General features: G+C 39.9%; 1 long non-coding RNA gene across 1 annotated transcript in view; it reads right to left on the reverse strand.

Annotated features, from left to right (window-relative positions):
- The window catches only part of LOC113459174 (uncharacterized), a 51,423-nt gene extending 29,549 nt beyond the window's left edge, over nt 1-21,874 (reverse strand). The window contains exon 1 of the long non-coding RNA XR_003380117.2: nt 21,792-21,874. This is a non-coding gene — a long non-coding RNA (uncharacterized LOC113459174). The remainder of the gene's footprint in view (nt 1-21,791) is intronic.
- Between the last annotated feature and the right edge of the window lie 429 nt (nt 21,875-22,303).

Consider the following 22,303-nt stretch of genomic DNA (forward strand, 5'->3'; position numbering starts at 1 on the left):
TTCGTATCAGGTGAGTGTAAAAGGGTGTTTCACCACTAGGAGAGAAAGGCAGCTCTGTTTACAAGAGGATTTTTTATCTGAAGTCATTCAGCTGTACACTGAATAACAGGCTAGTGTTGACCTGAATTCCTCCTTGGGTTTGTTATCCCTGTTAATTACTGGAAGGACTGTCTGGGTAAGACACCACCAGCAGGCATTAGCCTGTCTATCCCTCTTTAATTCTGGTGACCAAAGCATCCTTATTAGGGAATGCCATACTTCCACGTACCTCTGGAGCGCATAGCAACAGAGAAGCTGAAGGACGAAGAAGCCAGGCAGATCTCGACAGATTGTTAGCAGGAAGCTATGATGAGTAAAGTGCAGATCAGAACAGGAGGGACACGGTTTTCAGAAAGAGGCCTGGGTGCAGTCCAGCTATCCTTTATCCTGTCCTGCTCCTTCTGAGGTAAGGGATTTGGCTGATAAAAAAAATTCTTTTCTGCCCCCTTAGTGTGATGAGGAATAAAGAATGCATATGTTTCCTACTCAAAATGACATTCCAGGGAAGAAATGAAGCTGGATGCCTTGTAGTTGCCTTACCTGCATCTTTCATGAAGCCTTCATCTTTCAGAAAATTTCCCCATTGAAGGTGAAAAGTTTTCTAGCTGAAGAAATACATGGAAGTACATTTTATTTTATTTTATGAAGTATTGCCACTGTGTTTGAACGCTCTCCCCCCTCAATATAATTTCTTGAGATAATATCACAGTTTTCATGAGACTTATTTTTGACTGGTTTCTTTACAACATCAAGTACAGTCACGGGGATAACTGGATGCCTAGTTGATGGCCTCAGCTCAGTTCAGTAAGTATTCTGTTAATATGCAGAGTGTGGCTGCCTATAGTCATAACATTTAGATTCCGATCAAATTATCTTTTGCACTTGTAATATATTCAGAGGAGGGCATTTAAATATAAACTCCCTGGAGAGTCTTTGGGTTAATGTTATAAATAAAAAGGACTCATTCTAACAATATTGTACATTGTGCTTTCATTACTTACATAAATCTTTTTCTTCCCCCACTGCTTTTAGAGAACATTTTGTCTACACAAAACACTGAATTTATTTGGTGGTTTTACATACTTCATTAAGGGTGAAATTTTTAAAATATTACTTTTAATATGATATTATAAAATTGTGGATTGATATTACTGTGTGTTTCTTGGCTATTTACATCTTGTGTTTGATCTCAGGCACCCCTCAGAAGGACAAGATGTTGATCTCATAATCAAAATACCTCTTGGGACTATGGGTAAGAAACTATCAGAGAAGTGCCATAGGATTTTCAGTGTCTTCCCATGTAGCCTGTGAAAACTAGAGTAATTTTGCTCATCCTCATCTATTTCAGTGGATTGGCCAATGAGGCACCAGTATGTGTAGTGACAGCTCTTGTAGGTGTGATCCAGTTCTTGTAAAAATGTATCTCAGTGGAGACAGGAAAAAAAAGAACATACACTCAAGTTCCCTGTTAGACTGTGAGGGAACCATCCTGGTTATTCCTTCTCCCTACAGTGAGTTTCTTGGTGGCTTGGATTACATATTTTTCTAATGTCAGATGATCAGAAAATTTTGGATCTTTTTGCACTCTCACGGCTGAGAGAATGATACAATGGATGAGGTAATATTGAGATCAGAAATCTTATAACACCTGAGAACCTAGTCCATAATGAGGAAGTAAAAAGATCCCAAATCTCTGTTACCCTAATAGAATTATGATAGGATATTTACCTTCTCTCCTTCCCTTCCTGCTCTTATCTGTACTGAACTCTCCAGAATTGCTGAGAATGTTTTCTACTTACTCTCTCCAAAGAGCACTGAAAAAAACTGCTGTGTACTTTGACAGAGTTATAAATGTAAAAAAATTGGCTGTAGAAATGTCATGTTTGTCTATAAATGTCCTTTACTTCTGGGAGTATTTATTCTTGGGAAAACACCCAAAAATAAAGAAAAAGGAAACCAAATTATATTTTAAAAATAGTCCAATTTCATATGAGGTACGAGCTCAATCTTCTTTTATATGGAATTTACATGTAAATTCATTAATTCTTCCTAGGGCCTGATTCAGCCAAGTTAATTTCTTCTGATTGTACATGCTTTAGTAGTATTGCTAAAGTCTAAAGGAATCCGTTATTTCTTTGTAGGTAAACTCTGTCTAATGAATTGTTAAGCTGAGATAGAAAGTGCAGAATCAGACAGAAAAGGTCTGTAAAAGGGACATGTAGCCTACCTCCATGTCTCACTGAAGGACTAGCTCTTCTTAAAACATCCTGACATATCATCGCCTAGGCTGTCTTTAAAAGCTTCCAAAGGTGAAGATTGCAATTTTCTCTACAGCCCATTTTGCCTGATTTCCCTCAGTGTGTAACACAAATCTTCCTTTTGTTTATTTAATTCCACTGCTTCCTGTCCTATCCACTTTGTACAAAAGAAATGTTATTTTCTACCTCTTTACATCAGCCCTTTATGTGTCTGAAACTGTTGGTGGAGCTCCTTTCAAGTATTTTTTGGGAATTCCAGCTATGTAAACATCTGCTCATTCTTTCTGCTTGCCTGATGTGCCACATATATTTCTCAAAATGTCAGGTCCCTATACTGTAAATAGTGTTGTTGCTGAAACCTTAGCTGGGATTACATATTGCATTCTCTAGTCATGCATCTCAGAAGAGATTTTGCTTTTTTATGTTTAATTTGCTGTCAGGATTTAATCTGTGGACGAGATGAACTGTTTATCATTATGTGTAATCAATTTGATGTGGAATCAGCAATTTGTACATTACCACTGACACGACAGTAAAATGCTGAGTTCCTTATAAGCTGATTATGGCAGACAGAATGGGAGCTTCAGGCAAATTTTGTCAGAGAAACCCTCCCACTGAAGTGCAGAAAGGACCTTCCTGTTTTTGAAGATCTTCTCACTTAGGATCCACACTTAGCCTCAGAAAAGGAGAATTTCCACTGTAATCAATTCTTCATGAGCATGTTTGAATCTAGACAACAACTTTACCTTTCAAACATCTCTGTATTCTTTATCATGGATCTAATAATTACAACAAATGGGAAAGCAGCAAGTGCAGCGAGTTTCCTTGCTCCAAACTCTCAGCCACAACAGTAGAAAAGGCCATTTTCTGGAAATACTATCTGAAGGCATGAAAAATCTTTACTGAGAGGGGGGTCAGTGTGATAGGATGCCCAGAGAGATTGTTTCCATCTATGTAGTTTCCATGTGGTTTCCATCCATGGAGGTACCCAAGCCCAGCTGGATACATTCCTGGGTGACCTGCTCTAGCTCACCCTGCCTCAGCAGGCAGGACAGCCCTTTTAACCTTAACTGTTCTGTGCTTCTGTGAAGTGAACTAGCTCTGTTCTGTGGGTTAACCACCTGTAGACTTTTGGTGCTGCCAGTTTTAATAGGTTCTGGCCCTTCTGAGTGATAATTGGATTTCACTTCCATTTTGCTGAGGGAAAAAGACACTTTGTTTAAAACCATGAACTTTTTACTGTTCATTGCTCCTCACAAATTGCTGCTATTCATTGCCCTGCAACGAGCAAGCTGTTACATTGAAAAACTTGTTTATGGGCAAGAAGGAAGACATTTCATTAATTAGTAAGGCCAAGGATCTGTTAGTTTAACTGAAATATGAAGGGATTCTTCCATTTTAATCCATCTCCAAGCGCTGCAAAATTGAAGGAATGCAGTGGAAGAACTGCTATGAAATTGTCATCACATATACACTCTCTCACTCATTTTGCCTCTTTCTATGTTGTGCTTACCCTTCCACTGGTCCCCTGTCTTGAGAGGTTCCTCACTGGTGGAGGTCACAGGGGGATGCTTTTGGGAGCTTTCAGCATCCAGAGTCCTTTGCCAGGAAGAATGTTCATGTTATGAATTCTTCTTTGTCCCTCTAGGATCACGTGGGATAATCTGTATATGTTGATGAGATACTGCTCTCTTCCTACACTGGTCTGCAGCTCCAAGTCACATCCAAATGAAATACACCCTGGGCCACCTCAGTATGTTCTCTGTTCTGTTCTGTTCATGACCCCTGAACCCAGCTTGTCCAGCTCCGGGTTCACACTTCAGCTGACCCTGGGCAATGTGTTTGCAGCTGTGCTCCTCCGTGCCACATGCTGTGTCCGTGCCACATGCTGTGTCCTTCCCAAGGCCTCTGCTGTCCTGCCAGGCCTGGGTGTGTCAGCACTTTGTCACCACGTTGCTTTGTACAAACCTCATTGCACTTGGAGCAGCAGCTTGTCATTGCTGTCTGCGCAAAGGCACGTTCGTACCACACCAGGAGGAGCAAAAGTAAAAGAGAACAGGCACAGGCATCTGATCAGCCAGAGGAATTGCTGCCACAGCCAAGAGAAGCAACATAAAGCCACAGACAGGTCAAGGAAAGTTCAGAAAGGGCAGATATCCACCAAAGATGGGCAAAATCTCTCTGGGCACATTCTTTCGGAGAATTCAAAAATATCCATGTAGCAGTAGACACATTTTCAGGTGAAGTTTTTGCCTTCTTGCATGCAGGAGAAGCAGCCAAGCATGTTTGTCACCACTTCTCGTAAGCATTTGCCCCGCTAGGTGTACCTCAAGAAATAAAACCAGACAATGGTCCAGCCTACACAGGAAAAAAGTAGCCATATTTTTAATAGAGGGCAGACCTGAGAGGTCTCAATGCACAGGTTCCTGCACATTGCTTGCAAGCCCTGTAGCCTTTATTAAGAATGGCAGGGCTGTGTTACAGGGCTGCATGATTACCACACCATTGGTATCTGAGTCTGTTCAAAGTTGCTGGCAAAGTTATCAGTAGTGGCTGTTTCCTCGTCCTGCAGTCCTGGTTCATCTTCAATTAAAACCTGTTTCCCATATAACATCTTCTCTTTAACAACCATGTCCTGGTGAGGGTTACTTTCTCTGGAAAACCTTTCTTCAGCAGTCTCTTCTAAAATAACCCCTCATCAGCTAGATGAGATAAAGGACCCTTTTGCCTGATAGTGGTACTTTTCCAACTCTCTTTTTCAAATTGCTATTTATTCATCCAGTTAATTCATGTACTTAGCTGGAGCAAAATTATTACCATAAGCCCATAAGTCTTACCTACTTATCTGCCATTCAATTCTCTTTTTTCCCCATCATTATCTTTGGCAGACTTATGCCTATTGGCTGGTGTGCTTGTTTTCAACAAAAAATGAACAAATACCCCATTTGCCTCCAGACTGATAGTCCATTTGTCATGTGATACAGCTCTGTCTGCTGCTCCTGCAAACAATCTCTCTGCTGTTGTTTTCAGGCTCTTTGTGCTACTCTGTTTTTGAATGCCCAAAGAGACTTGTAGGGAAATGAGGCTCCTGCATCCTGCCAACATAATCTCAGTCTGCTGTGTCTATTGCAGCAAAAATAAAAGCTCACATTGTTTCCTATCTTATGACCTCTGGATACCTTTCTGTCTTTGATCTTTCCATTATCTGGCCTCCTGTTTAAAATAGCAAAGCCTTGTGGTCCTCATTATAGACTTATAATGATATGCAAGGCTTCCTCAGAATATAAAATTATCATTGCTTTATCAAAATTTAATTTGGGATCTTGCATGATGTCTTCCTCTGCTGCCAACACCCTCCATCTCCCAAGAGTTTTATATCTGTGCATTTCTATAACATATATGTGCTTCTAGCCCTACAAATAGAAAGAAATGTTCTCCAGTCTTCTGCCAATTGCAAAGTTTTTTCCTACCTCGCTTTTTCTTGTATTACATTAACAAAACAATTGTTTTCTGGACATCCAATACCACTCCAGCAAATTTCTCTCACCCCATTAATTCATTTAACTCTTGACAGCTTACACTGTCCAATAATCAGTCAGTACTAACTAGTGCAGCAGAGATCTGGCCCTGTTGCCTGCATTTTCCTGAGTGGAGAGGTGTAACCATAACACAGCAGCTGTTCAAAGACACTTCTTAGAGGGTGACATAGAAATATATTTCCCCACCATTTCCAGATTAGTAACAAAAATAGATAGGCACATTTAATCTGACTTTTCTTCTGATATTATATTTAAAAAGACTCCTTTGTATATTTACCCAGATTTTTTTAACACTCCCAAATCTTCTCTTTTCCTTCTCATACTTAATTTTAAATTTTAAACAAGTGAAGCTGAAACTGATTGAGGTACAGAGATCTCCAAGAGGAAAGAAATCCAAATACCATGTGCCTGGCTCAGGAAAGATGGGTGGAACTCAGCCCTTTTCGGAAGCAGCAGCCAGCTGGTCAGTACTTCTGTTTGCACCAGACAGTGCTCCAGGAGCCCCAGGTCAGTTGTGGCACTGACACTGCTTCCAGCCCACTAAAAAGGCAGAAAGGAGCAATGGTGGGCAGGTGAGGGATGGTGGAGGGTGGGAAAAGTGCTAATTTATGAGGAGAAATCAGGGCAGATGACACAGAAATCTCTAGACTGTCTGGCCTCATCTGCTTTGTGACACTTGAAACTGCCTCTCCAAATTGAGATGCAGGGAGTGCATTACGTACATGGCTGCAATTATGGTCATGGACAAGGGGAGTCAAGTTCTGGAAGTACTCTTGAAACCTTATTTTACCCATCTGTCAAATGGCAATGATAATGACTGCTTTGGACACTGTTTTGATTAGAAACTGTAGTGTTAGGTTGCTGCCTCTGTCATGTGTCACCCTTTTTTTGGTGCTGCTTTTCCTGTAGCATTTGATTAAGAGGTAATTGTTGTCCTGAACCTGATTCTTGAACATCTCTGAAGAACAGCAACCACTGTTTGCAGGAAGAGATCACTCATGTTGGGAAAAATATTTCTTCCAAAACATTCTTGCAGACTCAAAATGGACAGATCTGAGCTAAGAGATGATTCTGACTCAAAAGGCTCAGACAGTATTCAAAATTCATTAAATATGTGCGTGTGGGTACCTTTACTTTGTCCATGTTTGAAAGGAAATTGTGAAACTATACTGCTATTCAGCAGCCCACTTTTTGCCATCAACAAGGGTTCTAAGTACAGAAGAATACAGAGTTACAACACGTTGAGCAAAAGTGTGAAGTATTTTGTTGTATACCTTTTTGTTCCCCTTGCCAAATTTCCTGGGTAAGTAACAAAATTACTTGGACACCACTCTGCTAAATGAGGTGTAGATAACACACGGTTTGGTTAGCTCATGCATTGTAAATATAGCTCTCATCAGATATTTTAGTGGATAGCACTCTACCTATTTATTTCTCAATTAAAGGCCATCTGCAGCAAGTTTTCTTCATGTTATTTCATGAATTAGCTGTAAAAATGCCAGCACACTCCGCAAAACACCATTTGTCATGTCTCTTGCTAAATTAGACATTGCTAAATTGGACTAATCAGTGCAAGTGATTTCCATTTGTGCCTTGTAAAGTCTGTTTCACTGTGTTTTCACCTTTGCATTACTAGAGTGAAAAAAAAATAGGAAACACCTCTTAACCATCCCCTGTGCTGGGGATCCAGAACCTGTGCTCATCCTATGCATTGTTCAAGGCTAAACTGGTTCCTGAGGGAAATCAGGAAAGGCCATAAATTGTTTCACACTCAGAGCAGCCCATGTTCTCTGATGAGAGTGTGAATTTTCACATCAGGGGTGCACTGAGCACTTGGGTTCTGCTCTGGTTTGTGAACAGTGAGGTGACAAGATAGCACTTATCATCTATTTCTGTCCCTTGGGAAGCCCAGATGAAGACAGATCAATGGATTGCCCCCCATTGGCCTCTACCTAGCATTTGGGATTATGTTTGCTATAAAAATTCCAGAGAAGTAAGCTCATCCTTATTTGAAGGATTGTGTCTTGTGAGATATATCTGAGACAGCTGCCTTTGGAGGTTAAAAGCACTTGATGCCCTCCCTGCATTCTCAGTAGCTCATGAGAAGTATCAAATCTAATATGACTTATGCAAAGTATGTATCTTATTGCTTGGCTAAAAAGGTTAGGTTTGTCTCTGAGGAATGATTTTTAAAGGTTACTTTAATGTCAAATTAGTGGTTTTGATTTCATAGTAATACAATTTTCAGTGTTTGGTGGATTCTTTTAGTTAAAATAGCTATTGGGTGACATTTTAAAAGCAATCTGCTGTTGTGCCCAGCTGAGACTTTAAAGCGTAGTGATTAAAAATGGAAGGTCACAAAAGCATTACTAAAACAGTTGCCCTTAATTTGAAATGCTGAAGTATAATTTCTCTCCCTGGACACTTTCTGTTCACCTGCTTGACCATATCCATATCTTAAGTATTATGCAGATTCAGCAGCTGCAGACCCTGACTCAGAATCAGATGCCCTCCTTGTGCTAGATACAGGCACACACTTATTGCCTTTTCCTGCTCCTGGAAATTTTCACATGTAAACTCAGAGGGGCTAGAAAGAAATATGTAGAGAAATGGAGAGTAAATGCCTTGCATAAGGGCATGCTTCAGATCAGTAGCTATATTTGGACTACAGCCCAGACCTTGCACACCTCTATCTAGTGCGCTGGCTACTCAGCTTCTGGCTAAACTATGCAAGAATACATTTCAGTCACCACTGAATTAGAAAATTTATTTGCTGTATCAAAAAACCCTGTGATGGTATAGCTGTTAACAGCGTCACTTCCACTATATTTTTCAAAAGAAAGAGTTGATCTCCAATTTTTTTTAAAGTAGTACCTGGTTATGAAGACCAGAAGTGCTGTGTATGACATAGCTTGTTGGGACTTTGTTTATCACATATGTTCCAACGACTCTAGACAGTTGTCCTCTCCAAAAGAGTAAGAGCCTGTCCCCAGGTTGTAGAATGTGAACTATGAATAGCAAAACCAGAGTGAAACTTTCTCTCTATTTTCCATAGTTATTGATCTGCTTAAGAGGCTCTTGAAACAATGATTCAAAATTCAATGGTTCATTACCTTACACTGTTTTAATGGACAACTTTCATTTTCCTTTTCCTGCTTAAGAATACTGAAAGTCATCTTTGTTTGCTTTTTATTAGCAAGTGCTTTACTGTCTGTGCTTTACTTTACTGTGCTTTACTACTTCAAATTACCAGTGACTATGTGGCAGAAAAATGAAACTTTACTAGTACCCAATTTCTCTTTCCAAACATGTTGAGGCACAGGTAGATTTACCAAATGGCTCCTGTGGGCTTTGTGCATGCTGGATCTGCATGTGCAATCTCTCAGTTTATATTCACACATATCAGAATGAGGTGCCTGCACAAATGTGAGAGTGGGGCTCATAAGCTTTACCTTCAGTGCCAGCATAACTACTGAAAGCTGGTCCAGAAGGTAGTGATCTTGTGCAAGATTTTCTGTTGAATAAATACTTGTATGGTAATAATATTAAAGTCTAGAAGGTTTCTCTTTTAAAGCTTCCATTTAATTTCCTTTGGCTTGCCCATTGCAAAGACAGGGAAGTAAGGCAGAAATTACAGCAATTTTCCCTTTGAAACTTGCTTTTCCTCAGTTCCCTATAGTCCTGATTTGCAGACTTGACATTACACAGTCCTTCCCAAGAGCAAGGGGATTCAATCTTTGTCATTTCTTCACATCCAAATGAATGTGCTGTTAGAACAGTCCCATTTTGATATCTCTTGCTCTGCCAAGCCATGCAGTCTGTTCTTCCATCTGCAGGGGGGACATTTGGCAACACTGTCATTTCAAATAGCTAACTCAACACATTGAATGATAACCTGTTGCATATCCACGCCTACTAGCCTTGTTGTGTTCTGTTCTTCTCTTACAAAAGGGTGTCTTTAAAGCTCCTGTCAGGCAGCAGCACAGAACTATCTGCATTCTGTAGGACACATGTCTTTGGCCATGCTGTCTATTCTGTTTCAGCTGTGACTGTGCTACTCAGGTCTAGCTAAATAGTCCCAGCAAGTGTGTTTTCAGGCTACTCACAACCACAACAGCCCTACAAAAACTGGTAATACGTATGCTTTAGATGCTTTAGGCAGCTTGCCCCTGGACTAAAACTGAACAGCATTTTTGCCTTGCAGCCTTGTAGCAGAGCAGACAAAGAAAAGGAAAGCAAGAAATCTCTGCGTCTCTTCTGCCAGATAGCACAAGGGTGTGAACTTTACAAAGCAATATTTCCCATAACACCCTACAGGCAATGAATGAGGGCTATGCATGAAACTGGAACCAGTTGCAAGAATGAGACTGCTGGAACCTGTGGTTCAGGGGGAAAACTTGGAAGGGAGATGCCTCTTTGGTTCAGGTCTGCTCCTAACTGTAGTCTGTAAGACTATCATTGTAGTCTACAAGACTACCTACTTCTGCACGTAATTGCAGTCTACAAGAAGAATCCACACCTCTGTTTAGAGTGCCATAATTCAGCTCATATTAACAAAGTCAGAACAGAGTAGTCACTACTCTAACGCCTCTGAGATATGGGAAAAAACCCCATCCAGGTCAGATGTAGCTTTGGGTCTAAAAGAAGTTGGAAGTTAGGACTGAGTCTCATGGGTGATAAGCAATAGGCAATGCTTCACAAGGGGACAGATATTTTCTGACATCCTAAGGTGTGTGACAGCTTTCCCTCAGTCTTCCCACTGTGCAGCAGGTCCAGCCTCAGCAAGCATTGGGCTTTGCATGCTGCTGGTGTTAGATACGCCTTTCTGTGCCCCCTTGGGTGTACTCAGAGGCAGCTCTGACTGCCTCTTGGATAACATGCATTTATGGAAAGTGCCAACACAGGAAACAGCATATCAGAGACATGAGGTAGCTCTCACATTTCATCTGGGCAAGTGTCTGTGAACAGTGCCTGTCAGCCCTGTGAGTGCTGTCCCAGGAAAGGAATGGCAGCCTCAGAGGAAGTAGTGGTCTGACACTGGGGCTGCTATCTGGGACATCAGGAAATACAGTACCCTTCTGCCATATAGATGACACTGATTTGTCTCCTTTACTGCTAGCTTGTACTTCTGGGATGTGTTTCTGCTCCCTTCTCTGATACTGCATATATTACTGCTGATATTTTCCCTCACCTGGGCTGCAATTCAAATCTTGGGGTGTTTCTACATGCGTTATGAACCAGTGCCTGGTGCTCCTGTCATCACAGGATTGCTTTTCAGTGTGGCAGAAAAGTAGCTGCAAAGGTGTTTCCTAATGTGCAGGGGCACACAACAAGACTTGGACAATCTAACATGTAGTTGTGCCTTACTGGATTCTGCATTTAGTTTGCTGGTTTGTTGGTTTCTTTCCCTGTCATTTTCACAGCTCTTCTTAATAATGGAAACATTTGCAGAATTTTATTCTGCATACTGCATCTGATTTTTTTTTTTTTTTTGGTCCTGAATTGGACTTTTCTTTGTGTTTTCTTGTTGAAATGACTTGTATCTGTTGGAAACAATATTGTAGCATCACTGCTAACCTTGCTAAATCTCAAGTGGCAATGTGACCTCCATCAACACACCAGCACAACTCTTATACCTGTGTTTTGCTCTCATCAATCTGGGGTGATATTTGGCCCAGAGATCAAGAATGGATCTCCACAACTGGTTGTTTATATTCATCCTTTTAGAGACTTGTCCTACCAGACAGGGAATCCAGTCTCATTGCCACAGAAAGATATAATTGCATTTGAGGCAAGACAGCGCTGCTGGGGGTGACATGGCATTACAAGAAGCAGTGGGTAGCTTTTATTAGCATAATAGAGAGTTGTGATTCATGCTTTTCTGTAGGCTGTGGCAAATTTTAGAAGGATTTGTGGGAGAGCAAAGGGACTTTAAGATGGATGTAAGGAACTCTTTTGGCTATAGAGGCTGACGTTTCTTATGGAAAATTCTTTTTTCAGAATGGGATAATGGACCCTTAGGCAGAGCTCCTAACATGACATGAAAGAAGGTTTCAAACAGATGCAGATACCTTGGTTCTGAGCATAAAAGAAAGCCACGGAGTGAGCTGGTGAGCTTCTGTAAGAGTTATAATCATTCTGCTCTGTGTCAGAAAAGGACCTGAATCTGTGCATGACACAGCAAATTGTTGTTTTGGAGATGTTCCTTTCCTTCCAGTCCTGTATTCAGATGACATAAGCCCAAAAGCAAACCAAAATTTAAATAATGCTTTGGACTGATATGACTTTGGGGGTGAATTCTCCTATCTGTGCTGAATTCAGTGTTTCTGCAGATCTGCCAGTAGAAGGTGTTCATTCTGATCTATCAGGTTGTCTGTGTCAGACCAGAGAAGCACAGCTTGGGTCATGAAAGGCAAAACATATTTCAAAAGAAGGAAATTAAGATAATCTGTGCTAACTTTCTGAAGTTCAAGGTAAGCATGAAAGCCAGTGGAGCAAAAATTCTCACGTGAAAAAATGAGAAAATAAACAAAAAATGCATCTGGATTTCCTATGATGTGAAACTGAAGAAGAAAATTACAGACTAGGTTAAATAAGTATTAATCAAGGCAAATAAAAAGAACATTTCTTTCACCTTTGAGAAGTCTGTCCTGTGGTGTAAAGAAATCCATTGACCTTCTGTCCAGAGTCACGTCTGCAGGTGACATTGAGAACCTTTTGTTTCCTCCAGTGTCCAAGCATTCAATTTGCCATGTTCTTCTGTTCTGAGCATATTAAAGCAGCATTATTGAATATCTCCAGAAATAGTGCTAGCTTGAGGTATTGAAATGCCAAGAGCTATTATAAGAGAAATCAATTTGTTGGGCGGTATTTCCTGAAAGCACCTGACTACTCTCTCACATCTTGTTACCAGACCCAACTCAGCATAAAGAGCCAAGAAGGAATGCCAAGAATAAGTATTTTTACGCAAAACCCATTAACTGTAGCAGTGCTTGGAACCTTAACCTTCCCAAAAGAAATATCTCTGTCCTTTGTTATAGAGGAGAGTGCTTCTCTTTCACTGTAAGCAGACAGCATGGCAACATGGGGTTTAGAGTGTGCCTTGAGTTTTCTTTTATTCTGCACTTTTTGATTCTCTTTGTAATAACATTAGAGTCAAACCACATGAGTTAATAAATGGTAATCCCACAGACCTTAATGGAAGATGAAGGTTCAGTGAGCCTATTTTTCCTGTAATGCAGCAAAGAGGCTTTAGGTGAGTTCATGTGATTGGATGTTCCAGTACTTCTTTCAGGTCTCTTCATGGTTGTAGCTGTATATTCAGGTTTTTCAACCCAGAACAGGTAAGTCTCTCAATAATATTTCTGTTTCCTTCAATAATATTTCTGTTTCCTTCAATAATATTTCTGTTTCCTTCAAAGTCTTATGCCTTAGGATATTTATTGAATTTTGCTTCTGTTTTGTCCATTATCTGCTCTATGTAAAACATTTATGTTCTGTCAGTGAAACTCATCTTTTGAGAGAGCTGGGAAAAGAACAACTACAGTCTTCAGGTTTCAGTCCTGGGCTTGCTTCTGCAGTCTGAACTATACACCATCAGATTGATCTTCCAGAGCACAACTCTGCTAGTTGACATAGAAATGCTGCAATGTGAAGGCGAGTCAAAGTGAGGTAGAAATGGAGGATTGCTCATGTGCGGTTACCCTTTTAAAGCCACTCTGATGCCCTAGTTCACCTGGACGTATGACATGGGTCCTGAAACTTCACATACTATTTGGTGTGCAAAGCTATTCAGTGCTGAAAAAGTTTGTCAGGAACTTCTTTCCATCAGAAAAAATGTGAGGATAAATGTAGCACTGAGCTTCCAAAGCTCCCACTGTCATTCTGGGGTTAATCCTTAAACAGGCTTCAATTTGTCACAACTGAAATCAAAGCAGAGTCTTTCTACCATCTGAGTTTTGCATTAAAAACATTAAGCTCTGCCTCAACAAGGCAATGCCCTTGAAGTTCACTGGGATGCTGAGCTCTGCCAGCAGCTCTTGTTTTGCTGCTGTCCTTTAGTCAGCCTGCACAGACTGCAGCACCGTGGTAGGAGTGCGTCACACTGCAGTGCGCGGTCATCAGCTCTCAATGCAGACTTTGGAGGCTGCAGTGTCAGACTGACTGCAAGGCTACACTGCAGAGATGCTGAGCTTTTGAAAAGCTGCAGTTAGATCTGGTTGAACAAACAAAGTGTTCGCCGGCAGGATTAAACCTGCTTTGCTGTTTGTCAGCAGATTGTGTTCTTTGCAAATATTTCTGTAAGAGCCGCAGGGTGAGAAGGAAAGTCAACCTTCTGTTTCCCAGTCAGGTGGGAGAAAAAGGGGCTGGCTCTGGCAGCCTTTTTATATACATTGTAGTGCTGTCCCAGAGCAGAGTGCATGCTGCATTGCTTGAAAAATCTATGCAGAAAGTCCCAAGATTTACCTCTTATGGTACCCTATGGTGTTGGTGAAAGGGAGGAGAGACCAGCAGCAGCAGCACAAAATAGGCAGCTGACACAGAGAAAGAAATTCCTGCTCAGTAAGACTTCTGAGGGTGTTTTATATTAACAACCTGGCTTTCATCAGGAAAATCCAACAGGAGTCGGTAAATTTTTCCTGTATCTTTCTCAGGGTTAGGTAGGGCTGATGGTATGGGACCGTGATGATGAATAGCAAGTTTGTCAGGATGAGGAGCATAATGGTGGTCTTTTTGAGGTCAGAAAACTCTCTACTTCCACACAGCCATAATCATTACTGGTGGGTCGGATGGGTGAAAAATTGCATGTTCAAAATAACACCTTCAAACTACTTGTTGATCAGAACTGCTTGAAGACAATAAGACTCGGTGAGGCTATTTGGACTGGAAGTAGATGAGGAGAGCACTATGGAGCAGACCACTGTTGCAGCACATTCATTGCATACCAGCTAATTGCTCCTGTGAGGACATCAAGGGATATTGCTCTTGAAGCATCTTTGTAGGGTTTTGGTCTCTTAAAGCCAGTTGAGTGCCAAGAAGAAATCACTGGAAGGTAGCTTTTTATAAGTTGAGGTAACCTGTTTTAGGATTGGCTTCAGATATTTATAATCTGTCCCTGTGCTCCTAATGAGGAGAGCACAAAATGTTTTGATATATTTAAACAGCTATATTTAAAAACAGATGGGTCTCTATCTCTCCAAGAGCAGCAGAGATGGTTCTGTTCTACTCTTCAACGAGCAAATTTACCATTCAGCCTTCTCCTACTGCATTCCCCACATGGAATGTGGGGTGTCCAGACAAGGACTTCTGTCACAAATATGTATATTCAGATGCAAATAAGTCCAATTATACACAATTGTGCCCCTTTACACATGAGTATAGATAATTATGTAAAGCAGAGCTTTACTTCAAATGATCATACAAAGAGTACTGCTATGTGAATAAAAGGAATAAAACCCAGGATGGCGCCTACATTTCTCACCAGAACTAAGCTTCTCCCAAGAAAAAAGTCTGCAGCAGCCCCTGAAACTCACTGCTAAGGAGCAGGGGTTTAGGATTGCTGAAGATAGAAGCCCCATATCTGAGAAGGGAGGATACTGTTATAAGTACCTTGTTTTTGTAAACTCTCTTTTGTGACCAGTTTGCAGGGGAGGTCCTGTAGCAGATGGGTGCTTGGTTAGACGCAAGAAAGGCTGTTCTCAAGCTCTGCTGGTTTTGATTTGATTTTTTTCGCAGAGTTAGACAGTAGCAGGAAACATATCCTTCTAAGATCAGAATCATCCAAGAAATAGACAGGCCCCTTTTGCCTGGCACTATAAACAAATAACCATGTGCATCTTGGCTGGTTTCACATGGAATGGCACAAGAAGAACCTTTTACTACCCTGCTAAAAGGGTGGGAGACAAGATCTGACTGCAGAGTGATGGTTTCTCCTGAGAATTTTGCAGGAGAATACATTCTTCAGAAACCTATTTTTAATACACAGTCTGTTTTTCAAGCTAGTAAGAGCCAGTCTGGCACTTCCAACACAATGGACCAGTAAATCAAAATAAGACGTATGCTCAGCTTCAGTCCTGAACATCTCTTGTTCAATTATTGTTTACATAACACATTCAGAAGGGATTGTCTCTTTATTTGGCTGTTAAATCTCAAAAAATATTTAATCTGTGATCTATCAGTTGCCAAGGAGAGGAAATAAATAGACTGTTACCTTATTAGTGTGCTTACTTTTGTATTACCTGTGTAAACTTAATAGTGGTTCTTAAGAGAGATGTTTCAAAAAGAGCAACGACTGTAAAATATAAGCTGGAAAATGTATTTTTTTTTCTGCTATAAAAAATAACAGAGAATTAGATAAAGAAAAGAAAGCATAGGATCAGATTATATTATTTCAAAGTCTGAAATTAATTATGTCTATGAGACATCTAAGCCAAGACATTATATCAAAGTAGAATCCCACCAAACCTGATCATTATTTTAACACATTTGCAGGTACAAAATTGAGATGGCTATAATGATTTTCCAAGAGCCTAGTTAAAAGTGCAAGAATATAAGGATTTTTATCTCTTCCTTGTGCTGATTTTTATCTCTTCCTTGTGCTGATTTTTAATCTTGGGGTATATTCAAAACAGCTGCAAAGACCTTTCCTTTGAGGGTGCTTTTTTAAGGGGAAGTTGTTGTAATTGGAGAGTTCTGATGTGAGTTTCAATGTTGGCTCTTTTGCAAAGAGCTATGTTATCTTAAAGCAACAGGACATGAATAATTAACATAAGGCTAAATGTCCCAAACAAGAAAAGAGGCTACCATTGGTAGCAAGTATATTTGGATGCCTGTTTATTTTTTATGTTGCCAGAAAAATCACAAAGTCCTTTTAGTACATTCAAGAGAACCAATCTGTGCTAGAATTTCTGATTTTATGCTCTGGTGAAAGAAAAGGTAGGGTAGAGCAAATCAAATTAAATATGTGATTGAAAGTACATTAGTTTAATGATCAATTATTTAACAGGGAATATTTTAATTGAAATATCTTTTATAAGGTATTCTTTTCATCATACAATTTTAGGGAGTTCATTATTGTACCTTTTGCTAGATAGAACTTTCTTCCATTTATTTCTATCTGTTTTCATTTATTTAATTCCTTTCTACCCCATAAAAAACCACCCTTGCTAGTAGTAAATTTTATTTCTGGCAAAAAGTCACTTGGAAATATCTTCTGTTCACAATGGAATTTGCATGGTACCAAATAAAGTTGTGTTTACATAGAATCAGTTGGAAGGGGCTTTTAAAGTTCATTTAGTACAATTCCTCTGCAGTGAACAAACATTTTCAAGTAAATCAGGTTGCTCAGAGCCCCATCCAACTTGACCTTGAATATCTCCAGGGATGGGGTATCCAGCACCTCTCTGTTCCCATGCCTCACCATCCTCGCAGTAAGATAATTCTTTCTTGTATTTAGTTGGAATCTATCCTCCTTTAGTTTAAAACCATTACCTCTTGTCCTATTGCTACCACCTCCTTAAAGAATCTGCTTCCATCCTTCTTATAGGATTCCTCTAAATATTTTCTCATGATTCTTCTGATAAGTTTTAGCCCTCCTCTGAACCAACCCCAACACTTACATTCTTTCAACCCATGTATGGCTTGAAATATTCTTTGCTTTCTTATTAGTCCAAAATTTTTAAAAAGCAAAGGGAAAAACCAAATGCTTTGAGGAAAGTATCACTTGTTGCTCATGTGCCTTACTTTCAGGGGAGATAGACCTGTTCATACACCATGTAAAAAAAGTGTGTCCCAGTTTGTGCTGGAATGAGGTTTTTCCTCTGGGACAAAAGCGTGGATCAGGTGTTGCCTGTCAAACTATGCATCCAGCTCCCCTCATTGTGGCTCCCTATTATATCCAAACTCGCCTGTATAATTTTCTACATCAGAACCTGAGCAGTGACCACATTTAAAAAACAGCACTCTGAACTTTTACCAGTTTAATTCCTTCAGACCTGTGATATGCTCCTTACTGAATTAAAATATTTTTCTATTCCTGTAAGTTGCAGAGATTAAACAGAACTTCATCTCCTTTATTTGTGCTGCCTGACATAAGCTTAAAAGAAGAGGGAGATCAAAGGAAACTTGTGCTGGTTTTTTTTTTTGACGCGTGACAATTTTTGGAAGTCACCTTTTTGGAACATGAAGCCTGATACTGCATGGTAAGATACTCAGTGGAAATCAGGATGTGCTTGGTCACAAAATCCTTTAGGTCTGGGAGCTTTAGAAGACATGGCCACTCATGAAGGCATCCATACAAGGCCATCAAAAGCGTGGCTTTCACCAAACACCACTTTTGCTCTTGCCTCAGATGAGATCATGACTACAAAGGCTTCCAGAATGACCACTGAATACAGAGATGGATTTTGTCTATGCAGGACACAGCTTTCATGTTTGTGGGACTTTTGCGAGAGTGTGGCCCTTCCTCACATGCTGCACTCCCTCCATCACCGGCCTTCTCTCTGTTCCAAAGCTCCTCTATCAGCAAGGAACAGTGACATCTGACCGGAGCCTACAGCGAAGGAGCAAAACCATGGCAAGTTGCAAGTGACAGTTTGAGTTATAAAAAGAACACGATAGGTACAGAGTATTCCCATGGTCTTTCCAAATGTCTCTATTAAGAATGATTCTATTATTTAAAAATAAAAATGTTTCCATAGTTCAGGAGAAAAGGGCCTGGTTGAAAACCATTTTTTCTTACCCTTTCCCTCCCCAATCACTGTAAGAACAAATACATAAAATTCTGATAAGATTGAAAGCCTTTTCCCACAACTGCAGCTTTTAAAAAAATACTGTATGAAATGGGGGTCAAAAGGCTGTATTTTAAAAATGTCTAACTCAGTGGGAGATATTTCGACGTTGTATGGAAGAGAAATCACTTTAGATTCCAGTAGAGAGTGAACTCACTTTCTCTGTTCCCTCCACAGTAAAAATCAGTCAGGGAAAATCAAATAAAGCAAAAAGTTTCAGTGAATTAATTGTCCACCCTCTGCAGAGACACAATAGGAGATAAAGAAGTAGACACTAGCATAGGACATTGGTTCTCTTGACTCTCAAATTTTATTGTCTACCTCAGAGAAATTAAGAGTATACTGCTAGTCAAAATACTATAAATCTGCATGGATAATTTATCCACTTAATAATTTTAATACTTATTTTTCACTGCTGATAGAAATGAAGATTCCAATGTAATTTTTATCAGTTTTTAGGAAATTATGGAGGCCAGATAGAGGCACATTTAAGTCTGGTAGTGACTTGAAGGAAGCATGTTTCAAAAACCCTGAACTTCTCTTTATTAACCTTCAGAGATTCTGCTCAGAATGGTACCTCTTGCAGTGGCTTTGCTTACTAAAATAGAGCTTGTGGGCTTAAAGAGCCTTGCTTTTCACCCATCTGCCACATGAACCTCTGAAAGGGATTTGTAATGCTACAGTTCAGATGTAGTGCAGGTGAACCTGGAGAGGGACTTCAGATGATCCTTTGTTCTCATCACATTTGTTTCCACAAGATACGGACTATGTGGTGTACGACGGTGAACTTCCCTAATGAAGCCCTGGTCTTTTCTCTAATTTGTTTCTATCTGTTTCCCATCTGTACTCTTTTTTTCTTCCTTTTTTATTTGCTTTAATTTTATTAGAATGTAGAGTGGTTTTTATAGCTCTTTAAGAAATGAAACATGGATACACTTGGTTTTTCATTTCCCCTGAAAAATGAGTTCCTATTTCAAGTTGCACACAACTCATTACAACACCATTAGCAGATTTAACATAAATAATGGAGGCAACTAAGTCTTAAGTGTAGCCATAAATATGATAAGTGGCTGACTTAAGGAAAAATTTGTGAGTCTGAAATGCTTCCTGATTTCATGAGTTCTTTCAGTTCTAAGATATAAAATTCATTGTCTCAGATGGGGATGAGTTTTACTGATCATGTCAAGGCCCTTGTATTCAGGGCACAACATAAACTCCTAATTACATGTGTTTACAGAAGAAATTGAAGAGATTCTCTCTGTGACTGAATTTTCAAATGTCAATAGTTACACATAAGGAGTAAGGTGTCAATGCTCTGTTCTTCATTTCTCGTTTTGTTCCCTGCCTTCTACCGCACCAATCCTAAATCTTTTGTATGCTTGTCACATTTCTGGCTTTGGTTTCTTCACAGCAAAGCTCAGACTGACTACAGCACAGTGTCTATGACCAAAGAGAGCAAATATAATCACTTGCTGCATCATTCACAATAACTTACAATCTTACTGCAGCAATAAACTTTCTTGGCCTGTATAAAGTCTGATTGTTACAAACTCTTTGCCTTGTGGTGAAACACAAGTATTCAGTCTGAGATGGAAGACCTTCTTTGAATTAAATCCAAGGTGTTTCATTCAATACCCAGTGTTTTGATCAACCGTTAAATATTTCTTGGCTCCCTAAATTTGTGTTGTCATACACATCCCATTGTAAGATGGCAGTTGGAACTCAGCCCTAAATGAAAATTGATTTTTCAGCTTTAATATTTCAGTGTTGTTTCCTTACAAAACCCTTCTTGAGAAAAATACATATAAATGTCATATGTTGATGCAAAGAGGCGAGCAGCTCTGCTCTTCTGCACATAAAGGATGAGGCATCTTACAACTGAGTCAGATGATCTGTGGAATTTGCAGTTATCATTTGCCACAGTATGTGGACAATAATATTTGGCAGGCTTGGCGGCCTGGATCTGCTGTGGGTGGATATGGCAGGTCCCTTTAGAGAACATTCTTTGCTAGTGGCCTTTGGGTGCATTATCTCTTTGTGCAAAACCATGCTATGACTTTTCACCACACAGCTTCCACTCCGGTGGTTTCTCAGGAGAGGGAGGACTAGCCCTGATCCCTGTCAGAATGACAAAGCTTGTGTAAGGCTGGACAGGCTGATGAGGCTCCTCAGAGTCTGGAGATCAGGAAGCCAGATAATAGATATTGTTTATTTCTCATTCCTTGTAAGATTCCTACATTTGATCATAGGTTTATAATCCAATATCATCCTTAAAGCAGGACTGATACTGAATTTAGACTAGGTTGCAAGGGCTTTATCCAAAAAGTCTTGTAAACCTTCAGAAATGAAGACTGGACATTTTATCTAGGAAAACTCTTAAATTTCTTTTCCTTAGATCTAACTGAACCTCCACTGACTTAATTTTTGAGAACTATCTCTGATTCTTCTTCCATGCATGACTGTGAAGAGACTTGCTATGTCCTCTTTATGGTCTTGTAGGTACTGTAAGGCAATTAGGAGGTACCTCCAAAGCTTTCTTTTTCTCCAGGCTGAACAAGCTTTTTTCATAGGTTGAGGACTCCCCATTTCTCTTCACTGAATTTCATGATGTTTCTGCAATCCCATTTCTCTGTCTTATTTACATCTCTATGAATGAAAGGTCTACCCTCAAATATATGAGCTACAACTCCAATTTGAGGTTATTCTCAGATGTGATGAGATGCATTGTCTACTTATGTAGGTCATAGATAACAATAACAAATATCAGATAGGGCCCAGGAAAAATCGCTGACAAAAGCCACCTGTCATTCCTGCCTAAGTGGAATACACATCAGCCACTTTGTTTTGAACCCAGTGATCCTCTCAATATTTCATCCAGGCAATTATCTGCCTGACTAAACCTTTACGTTCTTTCTTAGATAAAAGGGTATTGTAAGAAACCTTGTTGAAAATCTTGTTACGTTCAAGGTCAGTGACATTCAATGATTTTCTTGCATCAGTACCCTTACCCAGTTATCTTTTTTTATCATTATCTCAAATATCATGATCTTTTCATCAGTACACCGGGAAAATATCTAGTTTTCCACAAAAGTTCTTTTCTATGTCTGGACCATTAGTCAAACACTAGAGTCACCAGTAAATCTCACATATAACCATGTTTTACTCACCCTTTCTGGACACTGCTTCCTTTTGTTCATGGTCTTCACACCACTTGTCTGAAAGGTTTCTGGTTTGTGACAACAAAGTCTTCTGTTCAAATGGGAGCAACAGAGATAGAAAAACAGAGGGAGGGGAAACAGATTAGTTCTTGACAAGTCTGACATTAGTCAGGCTTGTCACATAAGACACTGAGCCCATGCTGAAGAGAGTGAAGGCCCAGGGATGGGACTTCATGACTTAGGAAAATGGTACTGCATTTTTACCTTGGAACAAGTACTTTGTGTATGATTTTTCTTATAAAGAAGTAAGATACTAAGTGGGTTTTTTTGCCACAAGGCTAACTGTCTTGAGGATCATGGAAGAACGGAGGTGAGTGGATTCATCTTGTAACAGGACTGTCACTCCTTGTGTTAATTTCTGTTTGTGCACCAGGACAGCTGTGAGTCTCTGATTGTGCTGTGATAACAAGCACTGCTTTCTGTTTTCCTCTTAACCAAAGAACAAAAAGCAAGGAACTGAA

This window comes from Zonotrichia albicollis, chromosome Z (genome assembly GCF_047830755.1).
Source record: "Zonotrichia albicollis isolate bZonAlb1 chromosome Z, bZonAlb1.hap1, whole genome shotgun sequence".
Classification (NCBI taxonomy): Eukaryota; Metazoa; Chordata; class Aves; order Passeriformes; family Passerellidae; genus Zonotrichia; species Zonotrichia albicollis.